The following is a 20,893-nucleotide window of genomic DNA, read 5'->3' on the forward strand; positions in this document are numbered from 1 at the left end:
GCTGAAAGCCAGGAGCTGTTTCTGCCGCTTACTGCTGATCCCTGGGAGTGCCTTGGCAGATGTAATTACCCCGCCGTAGGCAGGCCAGAAAAGGTGGCGGCTAGGGATGGAGGGGTCTTCTCTCTCCCAGTGCAGCCATGTCACACTCTTCCCACAGGCCAGCTAAGGTGGTGGCTGGGGGTAGAGAAGTCTCTTCTCTTCTAGACCAGCAAAAATCACACTCTTCCCAGCCTTTTCCCTGGGTCAGAGCTGCCTGCCAGTCTTCCCAGAGCCTGAGCACTAAGGCTCCTCTGTAATCTGGCACTACTCCTCAGTTCAGGGGCCAATTTAAGTCTCTGGTAGGGAGGGGGTAGGATTGGAAGAGCGGGGGTGGGGGTCGGGGTGGGAGTGGTCCACTTATGGATTTTGTGTCCTTTGTACGGCCTAGGTCCCAACTGGAGATTCCAGCTGAAGTTATTGCCTCAAATGCTGGATATGCTGCTCCCTTGGCGGGAGAGATCAGCTGTGGGGGGCAGGGAAAGAGCCCATGTCCTGGCTTTTGTGTTCTCTGTTCCGTCCTGGGATCCCCTGCGTCTCTTCAGCTGCGGATGCCGGCTGTGTTTTTACCACCACAGATGCGGGCCGTGTTTCCACCACCTCAGATGCCGGCCCCGTTTCCACTGCCGCAGATGAGGGCCGTGTTTCCACCACCGCAGGTGCAGGCTGCGTCTCCACTCCGCTCTCTTCATTCTTCCCCTGCTCGTCCAATTTGCCCACGTGGAAGTAATTCTTGCACGAGTCACTTAGCTATTTTGTGTGATGAGCAGAGAGTCCTTTGATGGGTTACATGTCCCGTTTGTGATAAGATCCGGAGGAAAACTCAAAAAGTGCACCCCGCTGTGGCCATTCCTATGACGTCACTCTAGGATGTGCTTTTTAAAGTATGCAGATTATGGACATTTTTCTGGATCTTGGATACAGAATTGTAAAATGGTTAAATATATAGATCTAGAAAATAATTGAAGAGAATAATATTTTATGAAGTATGAGGTTTCCTCTTAAATTTTTGATTATAAAAGAAAGAAACACATTCAAACAGAAATAAAGAAGATGTCTGTGAGGTTAGTAACTGTATCTTTCTTATCTTTCCTTTTAAATTGCCTTGTTATTTAGTTAACATCCAGTAACTATTTAATATATGCAGAATTAATAAATGACAAACTCTAAATGAATTTATTATTACATGAATTTACTGTCTCAATCAGTGCTAGAATTTTTTCTTATGTTTGTTTTTTTAACTTTTTTTTATTAAACTACAGTGGACATATGATATTACATTAGTTTCAGCTGTATAACATAGTGATCTGACATTTATATATATGACAATGTTATCAACACAATAATTAGTAACCAAACATCTGTCACAATACAAAGTTATTATGATATTGAGACAGGTTAGTTAGTATGATTGCTAGGTAGACGGGATGGAATAAACAAAAAGCAGCCATATCCTGAAGCTCCAGGTGCTGGAATATCTCCTTAACTCCAGGACAGGGATATGAGAACACGCCTTGAGGTTAATAAATTATCTCAGATCCCTTCTGGCCCGACAAAGGAGCAGATCTGATAGATAGGAATGGGTTAGTTCCTTAATCCCTTCAGGATGGGCAAACAGGAGAAACGTAATAGATGAATTCAATTAGAAGGCTCCAGCCTCCTTTCCCAAAAAGGCAACGGAAGGTCAAAAAGTAAGAGCTTTTGCCTCAGTCCCTGTGGACCCCCGTTTGGGACCCACTCCTGCTCAGGAGCTGCAACCTCTTCTTCTGCCTCTAGTAAACTATCTTCCTTTACAACTTTTTTGCCTCTCCCTGGCCTGTGTGTTCATTCTTCAGCTTCACAAAACATGATCCCTGCCTACACCCAGAAACTGCTGGCAGATCCAACATCATTTACATAATTTGGGGACTCACAGAAAAATATTCCTACTTCAATATTATCGACTGTTTTTCCTATGCTGTATATTAAATACCCATGAATTATTTATTTTATTAAGGGAAGTTTGTACCTTATTCCTTTTTACCTTTTTCACCCATCCTCCCATCCCTCTCTCCTCTGGTAACTATTAATTTGTTCTATGTATCTACCAGTCTGTTTCTATTTTAAAATGAAACTTCAGAATGGTTATGAGCTAATGTTGGAACAAAGCCCCAAAAAGCAGTTTCCAGCCTCTCGGCCTCACATAGAAAGGTGCTGGCTCGGGTAGTAAATGACCATTAACTGTGATCAGATGGCCATCAGCTGTAACCCGTAAGCCATTGGCTACTAATATAACTGCTGTGGCTACGGTAGCAGAAAGATGGGGGCTAGCAAGAGCAGATTGCAGAGAGGCGGATGCCGACGGCGAGAATATAGTGATATGACTCCCCTACTTATGGCTCTGTGGGTGTTCCTTTTTGGCCTCACCATGTCCTGCGTTCTTATGTGGGGAGCGGGAGCAGAGACCCCGCCAGCCACGCCGCACGACAAACGGCGCAGTGAGCAGGGTCCCCGGCACGACAGCTAAAATACCCTTCAAAATAATTAATGGTTATATAGGTGGGAAACAAGACTGTAAACAACTTGAAAAATCCTGGCAATTTAGCAGTGTGCACACTCTTCGTGTTGCATTCTGAGCAAAACTCTGGCTAGGAATTTAAACTACTCAGCTATTAGGACATTTTAGAATTTAAAGTTACTTAATTGTGTTTAGGAATACTTTACTTTTTTCCTATAATTTTATGATTACATAACATAAAGAAAAATAATAGTCAGCTGTTATCATGCAGGGTGGCATGCGGGGTCTCAGCTCCTGCTCCCCACATAAGAACACAGGATATGGTGAGGCCAGAAAGGAACACTCATGGAGCCGTAGTAGGGGAATCATACCACTATAGTCTCACTGGCGGCTGGGTTGGAGACACAGGAAGCAGGAGCCACACTATCCACCATCCACACTCCACCCTTGCTAGGCCTCATTTACTTCTAGTGTAGCCATGGCAGTTATATTAGTGGCCAATGGCTCACGGGTTACAGCTGATGGCCAACTAGCCACAGCTGATGGCCATCCAATCACAGTTGATGGCCATTTACTACCTGAGCCAGCACCTTTCTATGTGAGGCCAAGAGCCTGGAAACTACACTCCTGGCTCTGTCCCCTCAGCTGTGTATTAAAAGCTGCACATTAACAACTTATTATAGTCCTGAGGTGGAACTATTCACTTGGCACAAGCCACATTGGGCAGAACTAGAATGATAAAAGGAAAAGAGTACAGGCACACCTCAGAGATAGTGTGGGTTCTGTTCATGATCACCACAATAAAGCAAATATAGTGATCAAGTGAGTCAGATGGATTTTTTTTTAATTTCTAAGTGTCTGTAAAAGTTAGTTTATACTACACTATAGTCTACTAAGCATACAATAGCATTTTGTCTAGAAATAATGTACACACCTTAATTAAAAATACTTTACTGCTAAAAAATGTTTGCCAGTATCTGAGCCTTCAATAAGTTTGATTACTTTTGCTGGTGGAAGGTCTTGCCTGGATGTTGATGGCTGCTAAATATCAGGGTGGTGGTTGTTGAAGGTTGGGGTGGGTGTAGAAATTTCTAAAAAATAGGATGGGTGGGGGAGGTGGGGGATGAGTGCAAAAGGTGATGAGATTTGGAAGTACAAATTGGTAGTTACAAAATGATCAGGGGGATGTGAAATTAAAGTATGGGTAATATAGTAAAATATATTGTAAAAACTACGTGTTGTGTCAGATGGGTACGAGGCTTATTGGGGGTATCACTTCATAAATTATATAAATGCTTAACCACTAGGCTGTACACTTGAAACTAATATAAAATTATATTGAATGTCAACTATAAAAAATACAGAATCATGGGATGTAAAGTGCAGCATGGGGAATATAGTCAATTGTATTGCAATAGCATAGTATGGTGTCAGATGGGAAAGAGACTTGTTAGGGTTATCACTTTGTGAGGTGTGTGGGGACAGAGCCCCAGAAAGCAGTTTCCAGGCTCTCGGCCTCATGTGGAGAGGTGCTGGCTCAGGTAGTGGATGGCTGTCAGCTGTGGCTGGTTGGCCATCAGCTGTAGCCATTAAGCCATTGGTCACTGATATAACTGCCACGGCTACGGAGGGGAGCCAAGGAGAGTGAAGGAGGAGACTGAAGGAGAGTAAGGAGAGTCGAGGAGAGTTGGTCGGTTGGCAGCAAAGCGGACAGCAGGTCGCACGTCGTGTAAACCCAGCCTCCAGTGAGACCATAGTGGTATGACTTCCCTACCTATGGCTCCGTGGGTATTCCTTTTTGGCCTCACCATGTCCTGCGTTCTTATGTGGGGAGCGGGAGCTGAGACCCCGCCTGATGCCCCGCATGACAAATGGCGTAGCGAGCAGGGTCCCCTGCGTGACACATGGCATAGTCGGCAGGATACAGTGCTGGCCAAAGCTTTCCGAAGGGCAGTGGAGCAGTTTGTGCGTATGAAAGCTCAGTCTGAGGAAGACCAGGAGGAGCAGCTGCTGGAGAGCTCGATTCCCGTGGAGGGGTAGAAAGATGTGGATGGTTCCCCAACCAGCAGAGGCCGGAGAAAGCGAAGGTTGTTGCTGCCCTGTGGGCTGGGAAGTGCTTGCTGAGGCAACCCAGATGCAGGACTTGTCCCAGGAGGAAATGCTTGCTGAGTCCTCCTTGGGAGATGAGGGTGAGGTCAAGGTCATCCCTCACCCCCAGGACAGCCCTGGCGAATGACTATGGACTATGGGGAATTGCCTTCTATCCTTAATTTAATGGACCGCTTGACTGTTTGGGAACATACCACGGTATAGTGGAACTGGCGGATGTTTGCTTTTGTGTCTTGACTGGCCACCATTGAGAATATATAAGCACCTTGACTGTGAGTCGTTGTTGTTCCAGTATGATACCCCGAGAGGCCTAGAGAGAGTGGCAGTGCCCTGAGAGCCCTGGCTGAGTCCGGGAAGTCTGGATGAGCCCAGAGAGAGTGGCAGTGCCCTGAGAAACTCTGGCTGTGCCCGGGGAGACAGGTGGTACCCTAAAAAGCCCAGGAAGTCTGGCTGTGCCCAGAAGTACTGGTGGTGCCCTGAGAAACTCTGGCTGTGCTCAGAGAGCCTGGCTGTGTCCGGGATATTGCATTCACCTCCAGGCTCCTTGTACAGGGACCCTCGCGGAAGACACTTGTTGTGTAGATTATGAGGCGAGAACCAGTAGGGGTCGAGTGTGGGGACAGAGCCCCAAAAAGCAGTTTCCAGGCTCTCGGCCTCATGTGGAGAGGTGCTGGCTCAGATAGTGGATGGCTGTCAGCTGTGGCTGGTTGGCCGTCAGCTGTAGCCATTAAGCCATTGGTCACTGATATAACTGCCACGGCTACGGAAGGGGAGCCGAGGAGAGTGAAGGAGGAGACTGAAGGAGAGTAAGGAGAGTCGAGGAGAGTTGGTCGGTTGGTAGCAAAGCGGACAGCAGGTCGCACGTCGTGTAAACCCAGCCTCCAGTGAGACCATAGTGGTATGACTTCCCTACCTATGGCTCCGTGGGTGTTCCTTTTTGGCCTCACCACATACTGCGTTCTTATGTGGGGAGCGGGAGCTGAGACCCCGCCTGATGCCCCGCATGACAAATGGCGCAGCAAACAGGGTCCCCTGCGTGATAGGTGTATGGTCTTCCAACACCTGGAAGACCATGTTGGCTTCTTTGGTTGTGACTGGCAATCTTGCTGGAGTATCCTCTGTATCCTGAAGGCCCCTTGTTGTGCGGGGCGGCCTGCGGGGTCTCAGCTCCCGCTCTCCACATAAGAACACAGGATATGGTGAGGCTATAAAGGAACACACACGGAGCCATAGATATGGGAGTCAAGCCACTATATTCTCGCCGGCGGCTGAGTTGGAGACACAGGAAGCAGGAGCCTCACTTTCTGCAACCCGCCATCCTAACTGCAATCACGCTTGCCAGTCACCATCTTCTCGCTAGCCCCCATTTTCTGCTAGCGTAGCCAAGGCAACTATATTTGTGGCCAATGGCTCACTGTTTACAGCTGATGGCCAACTAGCCACAGCTGATGGCCGTCCAATCACAGTTGATGGTCATTTACTAGCTGAGCCAGCACCTTTCTATGTGAGGCCAAGAGCCTGAAAACTGCTCTCTGGGGCTCTGTCCCCACTCCCCTGAATGAGGAAAAATAGATTTTAATTAATAAATCTGTTAGCTCTCTGAAACAAAAATACAACAAAGCTTATTTTTTAAAAAAGAAAGCAATGAAGTTTGATACATCAATTGACTCTTCTTGTCATGAATGATTTCTCTATAGCACATGTCGCTGTTTATTAGCATTTATTTTACCCACAGAACTATAATACTTTCAAAATTGGAGACAATCCTTTCAAAGGCTACCACTTCTTTATCAACTAACTTTATGTAATATTTTCATCTCCAGCTGTCATTTCAACACTCTTTACAGCATCTTCACCAGGAGAAGATTCCATCTCAAAAAACCATTTTCTCTCCTCATCTATAAGGAACAACTTCTCATCCATTAAAGCTTTATCATGAGATTGCAGCCATTCAGTCCCATCTTCAGGCTGCACTTCTAATTATCTTCCTATTGCCACCACACCTGCAGTGACTTGCTCCATTGAAGTCTCGACCCCCTTAAAGTCGTCCATGAGGGTTGGAATCAACTTCTTCCAAATCTGGATAATGTTGACATTTTGAACTCTTCCCATGAATCATGAATGTCCTTAAGGACATCTAGAATGGTGAATCATTTCCAGAAGGTTTTCAGTTTACTTTGCCCAAATACATCAGAGGAATCACTAGCCTTACAAAATGTATTTCTTAAATAAGAACTGAAAATTAAAATTACTTCTTGATCTATGGGCTGCAGAATGAATGTAGTGTTAGCAGGCATGAAAACAACATTAATCTCCTGTACATCTCCATCAGAGCTCTTAGGTGACCAGGTACATGCTCAAGGAGCAGTATTAATGTTTTGAAATGAATTTTTTTTTTGTTTGTGTGAGCAATAAGTCTCAACACTGGGCTTAAAAAATTTAGTAAACCATGTTGTAAACAGATGTGCTGTTATCAATTGTTGTGTGGGATCTCCTGCGGGGTCTCGGCTCCCGGGCCCCACATAGGAACGCAGGACATGGTGAGGCCAAAAAGGAACACCCACGGAGCCACAGGTAGGGGAGTCATACCACTATGGTCTCACTGGAGGCTGGGTTTACACGACATGTGACCTGCTGTCCGCTTTGCTGCCAACCGACCGACTCTCCTCGACTCTCCTTCACTCTCCTTCAGTCTCCTCCTTCACTCCCCTCCACTTCCCTCGACTTTCCTCCGTAGCCACGGCAGTTATATTAGTGGCCAATGGCTCAGTGGTTACAGCTGACAGCCAACCAGCCACAGCTGACGGCCATCTACTACCTGAGCCAGCACCTCTCCACGTGAGGCCGAGAGCCTGGAAACTGCTCTCTGGGGCTCTGTCCCTAAAGTCCACCCCTACAGGGTCTCGCCTCACAATCTACGCAACAAACGTCTTCCGCGAGGGTCCCTGTGTGAGGAGCCTGGAAATCAATGCAATATCCTGGGCACAGCCAGGGTTTCTCAGGGCACCAGTCCTTCTGGGCACAGTCAGACTTCCTGGACTTCTTAGGGTACCATCAGTCTCCTCCTGCCTTCCTGGCAGGCAATACTGTCACACTGTAACCATGCACCAGGGCTGTGGCAACACTTGAGGAGGGTGGTGAGCATGCCCGCGTGTCACCGCTTTCACCACCCGGATCCAGAGATGGAACTCTCCTACCGATGCCTGTAAGCTGAGGCCATGTAGCACGTCCACCCCTAGAATATACTCCGGAATGAAAGAGACATAAATCTTGTAGGTAGGAGGGGGAAGCCTTCCTATACCCAGTGGTAAGGAAACAGCTTTCACAGTCACAGTCTTTCCCCCGTAGCCATCAATGCAGATTGCTGGTCCGGGGAACAGTTCTGGGTTCCCATGAACAAAACAGCAGTCTGCGCCAGTGTCAACTAGGGCCAAAACCCTCTGCACATTAGAAGGGGACCAATGTATGGACAGATCCACGTGGGGCCTCCGGTCCCTGCTCCTCCCCTCTGATCGGGAAACTTGGCCCCACCCCTAATCAAGCTGAAACGAGTCAGCCTCAGCCTGCATGAAGTTCTGGAGGGACACGGGTCGCGCTTTCCCAGACTTCTCCTTTAAGCTTCTCCAGCATTGTTGTTCTGGACACAACTGTTTCCAAAGTTCCAGCAGGAGTGCATTGGGTTTTTGGTCTATTTTCTCCCGATTGAACCCTGCTGCCACGAGATCACGCCACATCTGTGCACGTGTTACTCCTGAGGCCCGCGACCTCGCCCCTTTAGCTTTGGTTTGGGCTTCCAGGTCTCATCTGCGAGGACCTCCTGTCTTAACTTCCTTCGCCTCCAGCTTTCAACATCCACTAGGGTGGCCATGGAAGTTGTAACTTCATGGATCCGTCGCCCTATGTAAGGTGTAAGAATAGCAACCAAGCATCCAAAAGCATTCGCAGGTGCAGTATCCAAAACCAGATCTCTCAGGTTGGCTGTAAAAAGCTCGTCATCCGGCCCCTGAATGTTAAGGTTAAAAATAGCATGTCTCATACCCATTTCACGGATGATTTGCATAAGTTCCATATATGACTGCCATTGACTCACAGTGTCGAACAGCTCGCCAGCCTGTCCCCATACTGTGCGTACCACAGCAGTGAGCCACTCCATTAGAGAATGGTTGCCCTGGTCGTGGGCTAACCTATGTCAGTTCTGTAACCTTTGTCGCAGGGACGGATGTACTGTCACGAAGGCTAGCTTTTCCATCTTGCCTGGAGAGCAGAGAATATTGTCTGCTCCCTCATCCCATAAACCTAATAGCCAAGCTAAGACTGGCTCTCCAGGGCGCTGTCTGTACCGCCTCCCCAGCTCCTGCAACTCAGTGGGAGTGTAAGGGGTGTAGGTTGTGAACTCAGTCACAGCTGGGTTGCCAGCAGCAACGCCCCTAGGGCCCAAAGGTGGCTCACGTTTTACCCTTTGCTTCAAGATTGGCTGGGCTTAGGGGTTGGAAACTACATTGTCTCCACTGGCTTCCTCCGCCTCTGCTTCAGACTCTCCACTGTGGGGCCCCTCTTCTAACAGGTGGACCCGAGCTTCCAGCGCTTCCAACTGGGACACCTGGTCCGGCACCTGGGCCACTTCATTAAGTGCATTTTCTGTGTTGAGACTCAAGGCCGTGAGGAACATCCAGCCCATGCGGCCGGCTGTAGCCTTCTCCTCCTCCAGCAACCGCTCAGCCAGAGCCTGCAGAGCCCTCTCCATGCTGGCCGGAGAGCCGTCCATGTCCTCCCACCCCTCCTTGGGGGTCCAACTCCTGAGAACAGTGGCCACCGGACACCACACACTGTGTGAGGGCCACACGTCCTCCTGCCCAGAATCAGACTCCATTCCTACCTGGCCAGGATCTTGCTCGCCGTGCCAGGTGTCTGAGTGGGTGGAGTCCTCCGCAGAAGATGTCCACAACCCTCAGAGCTTAAGGCTGCAGCAGATCACCAAAATGAAGGCAACGCCTTCCATGGCCAAGAAGGTGGTGTGCTAGCTGGAGGCTTGAGTCTCCCAGGCAGACAGTGCCTCCCATTCCTGGTGTAGCTCCTCATGGGCCTCCGGAAGCTGGGCTCTCACACGCACAAACCGCTCCATCATGCTTCGGTAGGTTTTGGCCGGCACCATACCCTGCTTATGAAACTGAGCTTTTATACGTGCAAACTGCTCCAGTATATTCCGGAGAGTTTCGGCTGACACAATACCCTGCTCGCTGTGCCATTTGTTATGTGGGGCAGCCTGCGGGGTCTCTGGTCCTGCTCCCCACATAAGAATGCAGGATATGTTGAGTCCAAAAAGGAACACCCACGGAGCCATAGATAGGGGAGTCATATCACTACAGCCTCATTGGCAACTGGGTTGAAGACACAGGAAGCAGGAGCCACAGAATCTGCAATCCACACTGCACTACCCTACGTGCTTGCTAGCTGCAATCTGTGCTTGCTAGCTCAGCCATCATCTTCTTGCTAGCCCCCATTTCTTGCTAGCGTAGACAGAGCAGTTATATTAGTGGCCAGTTGCTCACTGGTTACAGCTGATGGCCAACTAGCCACAGCTGATGGCCATCCAATAATCACAGTTGGTGGCCATTTACTACCTGAGCCAGCACCCTTCTATGTGAGGCCGAGAGCCTGGAAACTGTTCTCTGGGGCTCTATCCCCACATCAATGCTTTATTGTTTCATTTATAGAGCACAGGTAAAGTAAATTTGTTACCAGAGAGTGAGTCCTTCTCAGCGCAATGTCCAGGTTCTTGGCGTCTTGAGCAAAGAACTAAAAGAGGTACCTGACCGAGATAAAGTGGTGAAAAAGTAGTTTATTGGAAGAGATAGTACACTTCAAAGAAATAGAAGTGGATCGAGTAGTAGAGAATGGCTCAAGGGCCCAATGTGGCATTAGTAGGAGCAAAAGAAGGGGCTCAAAGGCAAAAAGGCCCAGGGCCGGGGACCTGGGCTCAAAAAAAGGGCCTGACTGGCAACGACTTGGAGTTTTCATCTTTTTCTTTCAAATGGGCTGTTCCTTTCCGGGAGTGGGAACACTTGATTGACACCTGTGATTGACAAGAGGCTATTACCTCAACTTTTTAGAGTGGGCAGGTGTGAGTGGTCGGTTTGATCTAGCTGGGTATCTTGTACCCATTTGTTTACAATGGAAAGGGGAAATTTTGGACAAAGAGGGGAGGTCTTTTGAGCAGAAATGCTGAGACCCAATGTCTATGTCTAACTGCCTGCCTTATTTTTCCCTTGAGAGGCGGGATCCCCATAAAATGTCTATGGGAAGTTGAGGGACAAGAGGTCTGTTCTTCTGTATCTGCTTCCTGCTGGGCAGGGGTGTAGAGCTGTCCCTACTTATTGGGGATTCATGGAACTCTCGCCCTATCCGATCTTAGATGAGAGAAAGGGGTCTCGATATCCACCTGGAAGACTGTTTTTGCTTCTTTGGTTTTGACTGGCAGTCTTGTTGGGGTATCCTCTGTATCCCCAAGGTCCCCGAATGAGGAAAAATAGATTTTAAGTAATAAATCCATTAGCTCTCTAGAGCATGTGGCCATTCAACCAATCATTTAAGTGGTGTCAATTGTCAAGGAACTGGGCCCAGAATAGGTTGGAAAGAACATTAAGCTTCAATGATTACAATGAACAAGTAAATATACTGGCCTGGGGGTTCGGAATGGCTTGGGAGACGTGGGGAAGTCACAGGCTTTTAAGTAGTTACCTGAGAGACATTGTAATTCAGACTAGGAGCAATCTTTAGGATTGAGAAACTGATTGGAAGAGTAATCAAAGCCAGGGGCTAAGGAGCTAAGAAACTAGGAAAAAGGAGACTTCAAGTTTTTATGGTGAAGGAGGCTTAAAACTTTTGTAGTGAGGGAGCTCTCCCATAGCAAATTTAGCATAATTCTTAAGAGCCCTAGGATTTTCAGAATAAGTGAGCTTTGGCTTCAACTAAAATTCATCAGCTGTATTAACCCCTAATAACCATCACCCTGTCCTTTGAAGCTTTGAAACAAAGCACTGACTTCTCCTCTCTAGTTATGAAAGTCCTAGGTGGCATCTTCTTCCAAAATAAAGCTGTTTCACCTACATTGCTGTTGTTCAGTGTAGCAGCCTTCATTAATTATCTTACCTAGATCTTCTGGATAACTTGCTGTGGCATCAAAACCTGCACTTGCTGCTTCACCTTGACTTTTATGTTATAGAGATGGCTTCTTTCCTTAAGGCTCACAAAGCAACCTCTACTAGTTTCAATCTTTTCTTCTGAAGCTTCCTCACCTCTCTCAGGCTTCAAAGAATTAAATACAGTTAGGACCTTGCTCTGGACTAGGCTTGTGCCTGCTTTGATCCTCTCTTCAGACCACTAAAACTTTCTCTGGATTGGCAATAAGGTTGTTTCGTATGTCATGCATGTGTTCACTGGAGTAGCACTTTTAATTTCCTTCAAAAACTTTGCTTTGCATCCATAACTTGGCTTACTGCTTGGCACAAGAGGCCTAGCTTTCAGCCTGTCTCAGCTTCTCACATGGTTTCCTCACTAAACTTATTCATTTTTAGTTTTTGATTTAAAGGGAGAGTTGTACAATTTTTCCTTTCAATTGAATACTTAGAGGCCACTGTAGGGTTATTAACTGGCCCAATTTCATATTGTTTTGTCTCAGGGAATAGGGAGTTCCAAGGAGAAGGAGAGAAATGTGGGAGTGGCCCTTCCGTGGAGCAGCCAGAACAAGTACAGCATTTATTGATTAAGTCTGCTGTCTTATATGGGTGTGGTTCTTGGTTATTTTGACCCCCCAATACAATTAACAATAGTAAAATCAAAGATCACTCACCACAGATCACCGTTACAAATATAATGATAATGAAAAAATTTTGAAAATTGTGAGAATTACCAAAATGTGACACAGAGTCACAAAGTGAACAAATGCTGTTGGAAAAATGGCACTTATAGACTTACACAATGCAGGTTGCCACAAACCTTCAATTTGTAAAAAACTCAATATTTGTGAAGCACAATAAAGCAAAGTGCAATGAAATGAGGTATGCCTCCAACTGATTTTGAATTTCTGAATGCTAAACAGGTAATTTTAATCAATCCTGTCCTAAGTCACTACACTTCAAATCACTACAAAATGAAGGAGGTTAAAAAACATTAACACTGACTCTTAGCCCCAGTAAGTTTCCTGAGCCCTGCAAGAGGAGATCAAATAATTGAATGGCATTGCTGTAATCAAATGCCTCCCATTTACACCCACATATTTAGGTAAACTAATTTTTTTTTAAGTGCTCACATCTGCAAAAATAAATGATGCTGACTCCTATCACATTCTAGTAAAAAGTAATATGCATTATTGATACATGAACTCAGTACAAAAGCAGCTGTATATGTCTCTACTAATATGTTCCCAATAAAATTTTAATGTTTGTTTAATATATTTTATAAATACAAAATTCAAATATGTTGTTTTGTTTAATTATTCTATTAATAATTATAATGCTCCCTCAATGAAAAATATATACTGTCAAAGGGAATTTTAAAAAATAAAATTCAATTTATATATGTAGTTTTGCAGGAATTATGATAAGGAAATCAATAAAATATTTTTAAACAAATTATATTATGTTAGAAAATTGGAATGAAAATATAGGTTCAAGGAGATTAATTATTTAAAATTTCTGCGGCTAAAGTTTTTCCATGTATTATTAAATGAATGACAGAATTATGAAATCTCCAGAGTATTTACATTTTATTGGATATATTTGAAGAAGTAATTTAAAATTGAAATATCAATATTTACAAATAAGCTGGGAATTGCATATTTTGCAACTGTTTAAATTTATGATGCAATATTTTAAATGTGAGCTTTGTATTGGGCTGTACATTGATTTTCAAAATGTAAGTGAGACAGGTTAGCTAGCATGTCCCTACGTAGACCTGGAGGTCCCTGGTGGAATAAACAAAGGCAGCCATATTTTAAAACTCCAGGTTTTGAAATCACTCCTTCACTCCAGGACATAATGTAACAAGGCCTTGAGGTTAATTATAAAATTCCTTTTGGCCTGACAAATGGAGCAGATCTGATAGATAAGAGTGGGCTAGAGGGTTGCTAACTCCTTCAGGATGATCAAGCAGAACAAACCTGGTAGACGAATTTCATTAGAAGGCACCAGTACCCTTCTTCAAACAGCTCCCCATCCCCAAGCAGGCAAGGGAAGGTATAAAAGTAGGAGCTTTTGCCTCAGTCAGGGGGCACCCCTATTCGGGAGCCCCTCCCTCTCAGGAACGCTGCTTTCAATAAACTATTTTGTTTCCATTCTATGGTCTCACGAGACACAATCCCGCACTCACTCACTCCAAAGTCCCCTACATCATTTGGGGATTCACAGAAACATATTCCTCCTTTATAAGTATATACGGAGCAAAAATTATTGCAGACTACTGCTGAAGACTAAGTCAAATTTGAAAGATCGTGTGGGGACAGAGTCCCAGAGAGCAGTTTCCCGGCTCTCAATCTCACATGAAAAGGTGCTGGCTCCGTTATTAGATGGCCACCAACTGTAATCAGATGGACATCTGCTGTGGCTGGTTGGCCATCAGCTATTACCAATTAGCCATTAGCCACTAATATAACTGCCCGTGGCTACGTTGTCAAGGGGGATGGTTGGTTGGCAGAGAAGCGGATGGCAGATTGTGCATCGTGTGGCTCCTGCTTCCTGTGTCTCCAACCCAGCCGCCAGCGAGACTATACTGGTATGAACCCCCATCTATGGCTCCATTGGTGTTCTTTTTTGGCCTCATCATATCCTGTGTTCTTATGCGGGGAGAGGGACCAGAGACCCCGCATGACAGATTGTGTGGGGACAGAGCCCCAGAGAGCAGTTTCCAGGCTCTTGGCCTCGTGTGGAGAGGTGCTGGCTCAGGTAGTAGATGGCCATCAGCTGTGACTAGTTGGACATCAGCTGTAACCGTTGAGCCATTGGCCACTGATATAACTGCTGCGGCTACGGAGGGAAGCCGAGGAGAGTGGAGGAGAGTAGAGGAGAGTCGGTCGGTTGGCAGCAAAGCGGACAGCAGGTCGCATGTCGTGTAAACCCAGCCTCCAGTGAGACCATAGTCTCACTACCTATGGCTCCGTGGGTGTTCCTTTTTGGCCTCACCACATACTGCGTTCTTATGTGGGGAGTGGGAGCAGAGACCCCGCAGGAGACCCCGCAGGACAGATCGTCACTTAATTTTAATCCCCTTTTCATTTCTGTTTTATAGGTAAATTAATTATGGGTGTTCTACAGTAGCTTTTTACAACTCCTCCCCATTTATTCCCCCCTTAGTTCCCCTGAAATGTGACAGTTGTCCCTATCTCTATATTGAAATTCTTCACTCGAATTCAACTATTCTCAAACTTTAGTGAGTGAAGACTTTACATGTGTTACTTACTAAATTGTAGATTCTAATTCAGTAGTTTTGAGATAGGGTTCAGAAATCTGCCATTTCAACAATCACTGTAGGTGATTCCTTTTAGAGACCCTACAGACCACAATTTGAGACTGTCTTTTCAAGTAATCAATGGGAGTTGGAGGCAGAGATAATTATCCTTATTAAAGTTTAAAGGAACAGTGGGAGGTAAAAATAAACTTGTACTTTGATCACAATTTATGTACCACCTTTGTTCAACATACCAATTCACATACTTTAAACATTTTTATATTCATTTGGAGGCTCAGTTTTCTGTGTGAATGTATTATATCCAGCCATGTACAAATACTTTTCTCTTTTTAATATTATGTACTGTAAGCTAAAACCACTCACTGCTGAGTTAACAAACCAATACTAATTAAGACATCTATAAATAACAGTACATACACATCTATATGATATACACGTGGCAATCTTCCAAGCACATAGCTAGAATTGACTTGGACCAAGATATAGGAAAGGGGAGAGGTATGTTTTGTGTTACTTCTCTATTCCCTATAGTGGGTAGCAGAGTGCTGAACAGAGAAACAAATGGGTTCTGCCACTTGGTTGTAGTACTGTGACCATGAGCAAATTGCTTAGTTCTCATTCATTCATTCATTCATTCATTCATTCATCCATTCATCCACTCAACAAACAAGTGATGGAGAAACAAGAAATTGAGAAGCAGCCTCAAGGAACATTCAAGTCAGAAGACATTGACACACAATGTCTATGGATGAAGCTGGTTTGGGATAAGAGGGGGCAGCTAGAGCACATGAGAGATGCTGCATAGGCAGATAGCCACTGAGGATCCCACTAGACATTGAATTAATGCCTGATTAAAGCCTGCAAAGTGGCATCCCTGCTTTGGGAAGACTTGCATATCTGCATCTTTGATCTGTTTCCTTTTTATGCCATCCATAAAAAGGTGACAAAAAAGGTAATCATCAGTGTGGCCAGATGGCTCTGTTGGTTACAGCACAAGCTCTGAACAACAGGGTTGCTGGTTTGATTCCCACATGGGCCAGTGAGCTGCACCCTCCATAACTAGATTGAAGACAACAAGCTGCCACTGAGCTTCCAGAGGGGCAGCCAGATGGCTCAGTTGGTTAGAGTGCAGAGCTCTCAGCAGCAAGGATGTTGGTTCAATTCCCACATGGGATGGTGGGCTGTGCCCCCTGCAACTAAGATTGAAAACGGTGACTGGACTTGGAGCTGAGCTGCACCCTGCAGAAATAGATTGAAGGACAACGACTTGGAGCTGATGGGCCCTGGAGAAACACACTGTCCCCCAATAAAAATTTTAAAAAAAACAGGTAAGAATACCATATGTCTTTAGTTGAGGACAACTATTTCTTCTCATTTCTTAATTCCTTGACAGTTTTCTTTCATTTATTCATTCATTCATCCAACAAAGACTTATTGTGTGCCTACTGTGTGATAGGCTTAGAAGATACAAATAGGATTACATTGTTCTTTTTCACAAGAGATTCCCTTTTGCAATATTGACATCTCATTTTTTTAAAAAAAAACCTTCTCCTTATCTTTCATAATATACCATCTTTCTCTACCCTCTGACTGTACCTTGATTTTCATCATTCTCTCCTCTTCACCTGACAGCTACCTATGAGCAGGTCCCAAGTTTTGGCCTCCTCCCGCTGCTTTTATTCATTTACAGTAAATGTTTGTAAAGTTTATTCACCTCCAGGTTTTATCTGTGATCTTTGTCAGTAATTCCTAAATTTTTATTCTAAGCCATACTATTACTTATACTTTTGTTCCAGTTTTCTAGCTGCCTACAAGATCTTACTATATAAAGTGTTTATCCCTATTTTATGACTATGAGCTTTCAAGAATATATATGCTGAAGTAACAGTGTATAAGAGAAAAAGAATATCAGCTGTTCTATAAGTGATTACATGGAGTGAAAATCTTACTGACTTTGGATTAAACAGAAGTGGTTTTAGTGTTTGAGGAACAAGATTTTACCTTAAAATAATTTTTAAAAATTATGTTGGGTCTCAACAATGTGAACCTGGTTGTATATATAAACATGGGCACAGGTCTTTAATTATATGAAATTATGATATATTTTAATATTATCCAACACAAAATACATTTTCTTTTGTTTCTTTTTTTAATTAAAGTTTATTGGGGTGACAATTGTTAGTAAAGTTACATAGATTTCAGGTGTAAAAATCTGTATTACATCATCTATAAATCCCATTGTGTGTTCACCACCCATAGTCAGTTCTCCTTCCATCACCATATATTTGATCCCCTTTATCCTCCTCTACCACTCCCTTCCCCCCTTACCCTCTGGTAACCACTAAACTATTATCTGTGTCTATGAGTTCTCAAAACACGTTTTCAATATCACAAATACTTGTAATTGTAGTCATAACCTAGATCAATATTTAATGAAATACAATCCTTTATTTCTAAACTTTCTAAATGCTTATTTTTTATTGAATAGATAAAAATTGTTCATTCTTATTCTAATTTACCTGTAGTCATAAATAAAATGAAAATATCTTGATTTGTTGATATATTAAAATCACAAAATTTCGTATTAAAAGATTTAGATTCATGTGCAAGACCACATAAAATGGAAAACTGAGAGCATAATCCAGAAGTATTAGACTCCTAAATGTGCTATGGAGGAAACACTACCTAAATTATCCAAATTTCGTTATCATCATGATTGAATTCATTAAAAACCTAATTGTACACATTATATTTAATCACAAGTAATAAAATTAAAATCATCTTTACTAGTTTAAACTGAAGCCTGTTTCCTCATTTCAGAATGGAAAGTTGAAAAGAGGAATGTAGCATATAATGGCAGAACTGTGTGTGTGGGTTTGTGTGTGTGTGTGTGTGTGTGTGTGTGTGTGTGTGTACATGTGGTGTACTATTTTCAACAGGCCTTTGATTTGGAGGCTGTTTTTTCGCCTTTTTAGAAGCCTGCTTCCAAATGCCAGATACTTCATATATAATGAACAAACAACATATGATACAACTGAAGCAAGCAAAGGCTGAATTTGAAATTATCTGTAATGGTTTGTATTAGTATGTCGACACTTCCAGATAAAAAGTCAAAATAAAATTCCACAATATTTTCATTATATTTATTTTCTAAATATTTTGGAAAATGAGAAAAGAGCTGGTGGGAGAAACTTGAAACAGAATTTAGAAATTTAATTATAACAAAAATCCTCAAGTTTCTGCGTACACAACAGTATAGCATTTTATAAATAAAAATCCTGCAATGCAGACTTCATGTTGTTTTGTATTTGTAAAAACACAGAGAAATATTATATATATGTTATATAACATGAACTGAATCATGTCCCATAATTTTTTTAAAAAACCTCAAGCAGTAAATACTACATTAAATAGTTATTTTTTTTTCTTTTCCCATCACTACAGAAGTACACAGATAAGTACACATACCCTGGTAAAGGTACATAGGCATATTTATATGCTGATAAGCACACACATATGCAATCACAAATGCACACACTGATTTCAGGTAGTTAGAAATTTAAGAAAGTAAAGAACTTTAATCTCTACTCAATTGCATGAACATATATGTTAGGCCTACAAAATCACAGTTCACTGTTTAGCAATATACTTTGGCTTTAAGAAATTCACTGAAAACAATACTTATACATATATGTACATGTATTATGTACATCCCCATTATCATTACATAGAGAAGAAATTTATTTAATGTATATCACTTCATCTAGTAACCTTTCAGAAGTAATTACTCATATATATGTTGATTATAATGATGTGGTTTAGATTTGGCAGTTGAATTTAGTATAAAAGTTAACTATAAATAGCTTCAGAAAATTATTGACTATACATTTTGAATACAAATATATTCACTATATTTATAGGTATTTGCACTCACGGGATTATGAGAAGTAAGTACATATAGCTGGGGTTGCACAGATAATTCAATTCAGGAAATATTTATAAACTGTCTACTATGACAAATCATTGCTAGCTAATGGGAGATATTTATAGTTCAGTATGAAAAAATCTGAATTTCAGCAAGATAAATATAATGATAATGTGATGAATGGAATACAGAGGAAAGAAAAGAAAACTGAAGATAAAGAGGCTGCTGCAATAGCATAGATAAAAGATGACAGGGGCCTGAATCAGAATGATGGAAATGAGAAGTTGGGGAAAATCATGAAAGAAATCATGAAGTAGCATCAACAGCATCTGATGATTGATTACATATGGATATTGATATGAAGATATGAATCACAAATAATCCCCTTGGTAACTGAGAGGTTGATGATGAAATAAGAAATATAAAAATAAGGAAGTATAAATTTTCATGTAGAATGTGAGAGGACAGGTTCCAGAATGATAAGTTTAGTTTGGGATAGGTTGAATTTGATATCCCAGTGAAATATTAGCTGTCTTGGAGATAAGAACTGTGAGGACAGATGAAACTGTATACACAAATATAAAAACTTATCTGAAGCTTTCCACAGGTAATTAGAAATCTCAAATAATATCAAGGCTGAGCAAACATGTACATGCTGAAGTTAATAATAATTTAAGAGCTCCATCTAATAGTTTTATTTCTTTCAAATCTGATTAGTACCTACTTTGCCATGCAGAAATTAGGAGCTCCATGAAAGGTTTATAGCTAGCTTATAGTTGAGATATTTTAAGTGAAATTCCATTTGAAAAAAATAGACTATGTTTATCAGGGCATGTGGTCTCAAGGATATTTCTGGAATAAAGACATAAAATGGAAGTAGCATAGCCATCTATGGAGAAATATTTGAACTGATCCTGTTCTCAGTTTTCCTACTTACTTGTGGTGTGAAGAAAAGCATAAAAATTGTCTTGTACCTTAGGTTTTCCTTTCGTAAAGGAAAGAATAATATGCACCTTTCCCTAGTGTGTGAGATATTGTGAAGATAAGAAAAGTAATTCAGTCTGTGGGGTGTTTATAGCAGTTTAGAAATAAGCAATGTAAAAATACAATTTCTCATTACAAAACTTATTTCAGAGGATTTTGTTGCTGGAAAGATTTCTTTGAGTACATCCCTATATCTTGTGGAATATTATGGAAAATTAAGAAAATTCATACCCCTCAATATTGACTAAATTGTCAGCAAATGGGATGGGCAGAACATATTGGGATGATTGAAAGGGTGTTTAGGAGTCGTAAGAGTTAAGAAAAAGTTACAGTCCTCTCATAAAGAGGGTGTATAAAATATGCTTCTTAGAGTTAACAGTTCACCTATATGATGACTTTATCTCTTGTAAGTAAGCTTATAAGCATGACTATCAGTTTAGGATGATCAAAGCAAAGGAAGAAGGAAATGTGGAGAAATGCACTGTTTGTGCTGTCCAAAGAGAAAAAAATGCCAGCCTCTTTCATTACAAAATATAAAAGCTATCATTTTATTCTTGATTTTTAAAACAGCAATAAGTTTACATTAGAAAAGAATATCTTTTTACAAAACATTTTGCTGAATTTTGTTTTAATATGTAAACTTTGTTTTCCGAAAATGCTGTCAATTTGCCTGTAACACACACACACACACACACACACACACACACACACACACACACACACAGAGTGAGAGAGAGAGAGAGAGAAGAGAAGAGAAGAGAAGAGAAGAGGAGAGACTTTTCTGTATTGAAAATCAGTACAGTTTGCAACAAATTTACAAAAATATATTAAATTTAGCTAAATGAAAAAAAGTGGGAGCAATGGTGGCAAGGTATGTGAAC

General features: G+C 42.6%; 1 pseudogene across 1 annotated transcript in view; it reads left to right on the top strand.

Annotated features, from left to right (window-relative positions):
* Positions 1-587: 587 nt before the first annotated feature.
* Positions 588-20,893, top strand: part of LOC308495050 (small ribosomal subunit protein eS8-like) — an 89,813-nt pseudogene continuing 69,507 nt past the window's right edge. The window contains exon 1 of the transcript in view: positions 588-762. The product of the transcript in view is annotated as a small ribosomal subunit protein eS8-like (transcript). The remainder of the gene's footprint in view (positions 763-20,893) is intronic.

Source organism: Rhinolophus hipposideros (assembly GCF_964194185.1).
Source record: "Rhinolophus hipposideros genome assembly, chromosome: X".
In the NCBI taxonomy this organism is placed as follows: Eukaryota; Metazoa; Chordata; class Mammalia; order Chiroptera; family Rhinolophidae; genus Rhinolophus; species Rhinolophus hipposideros.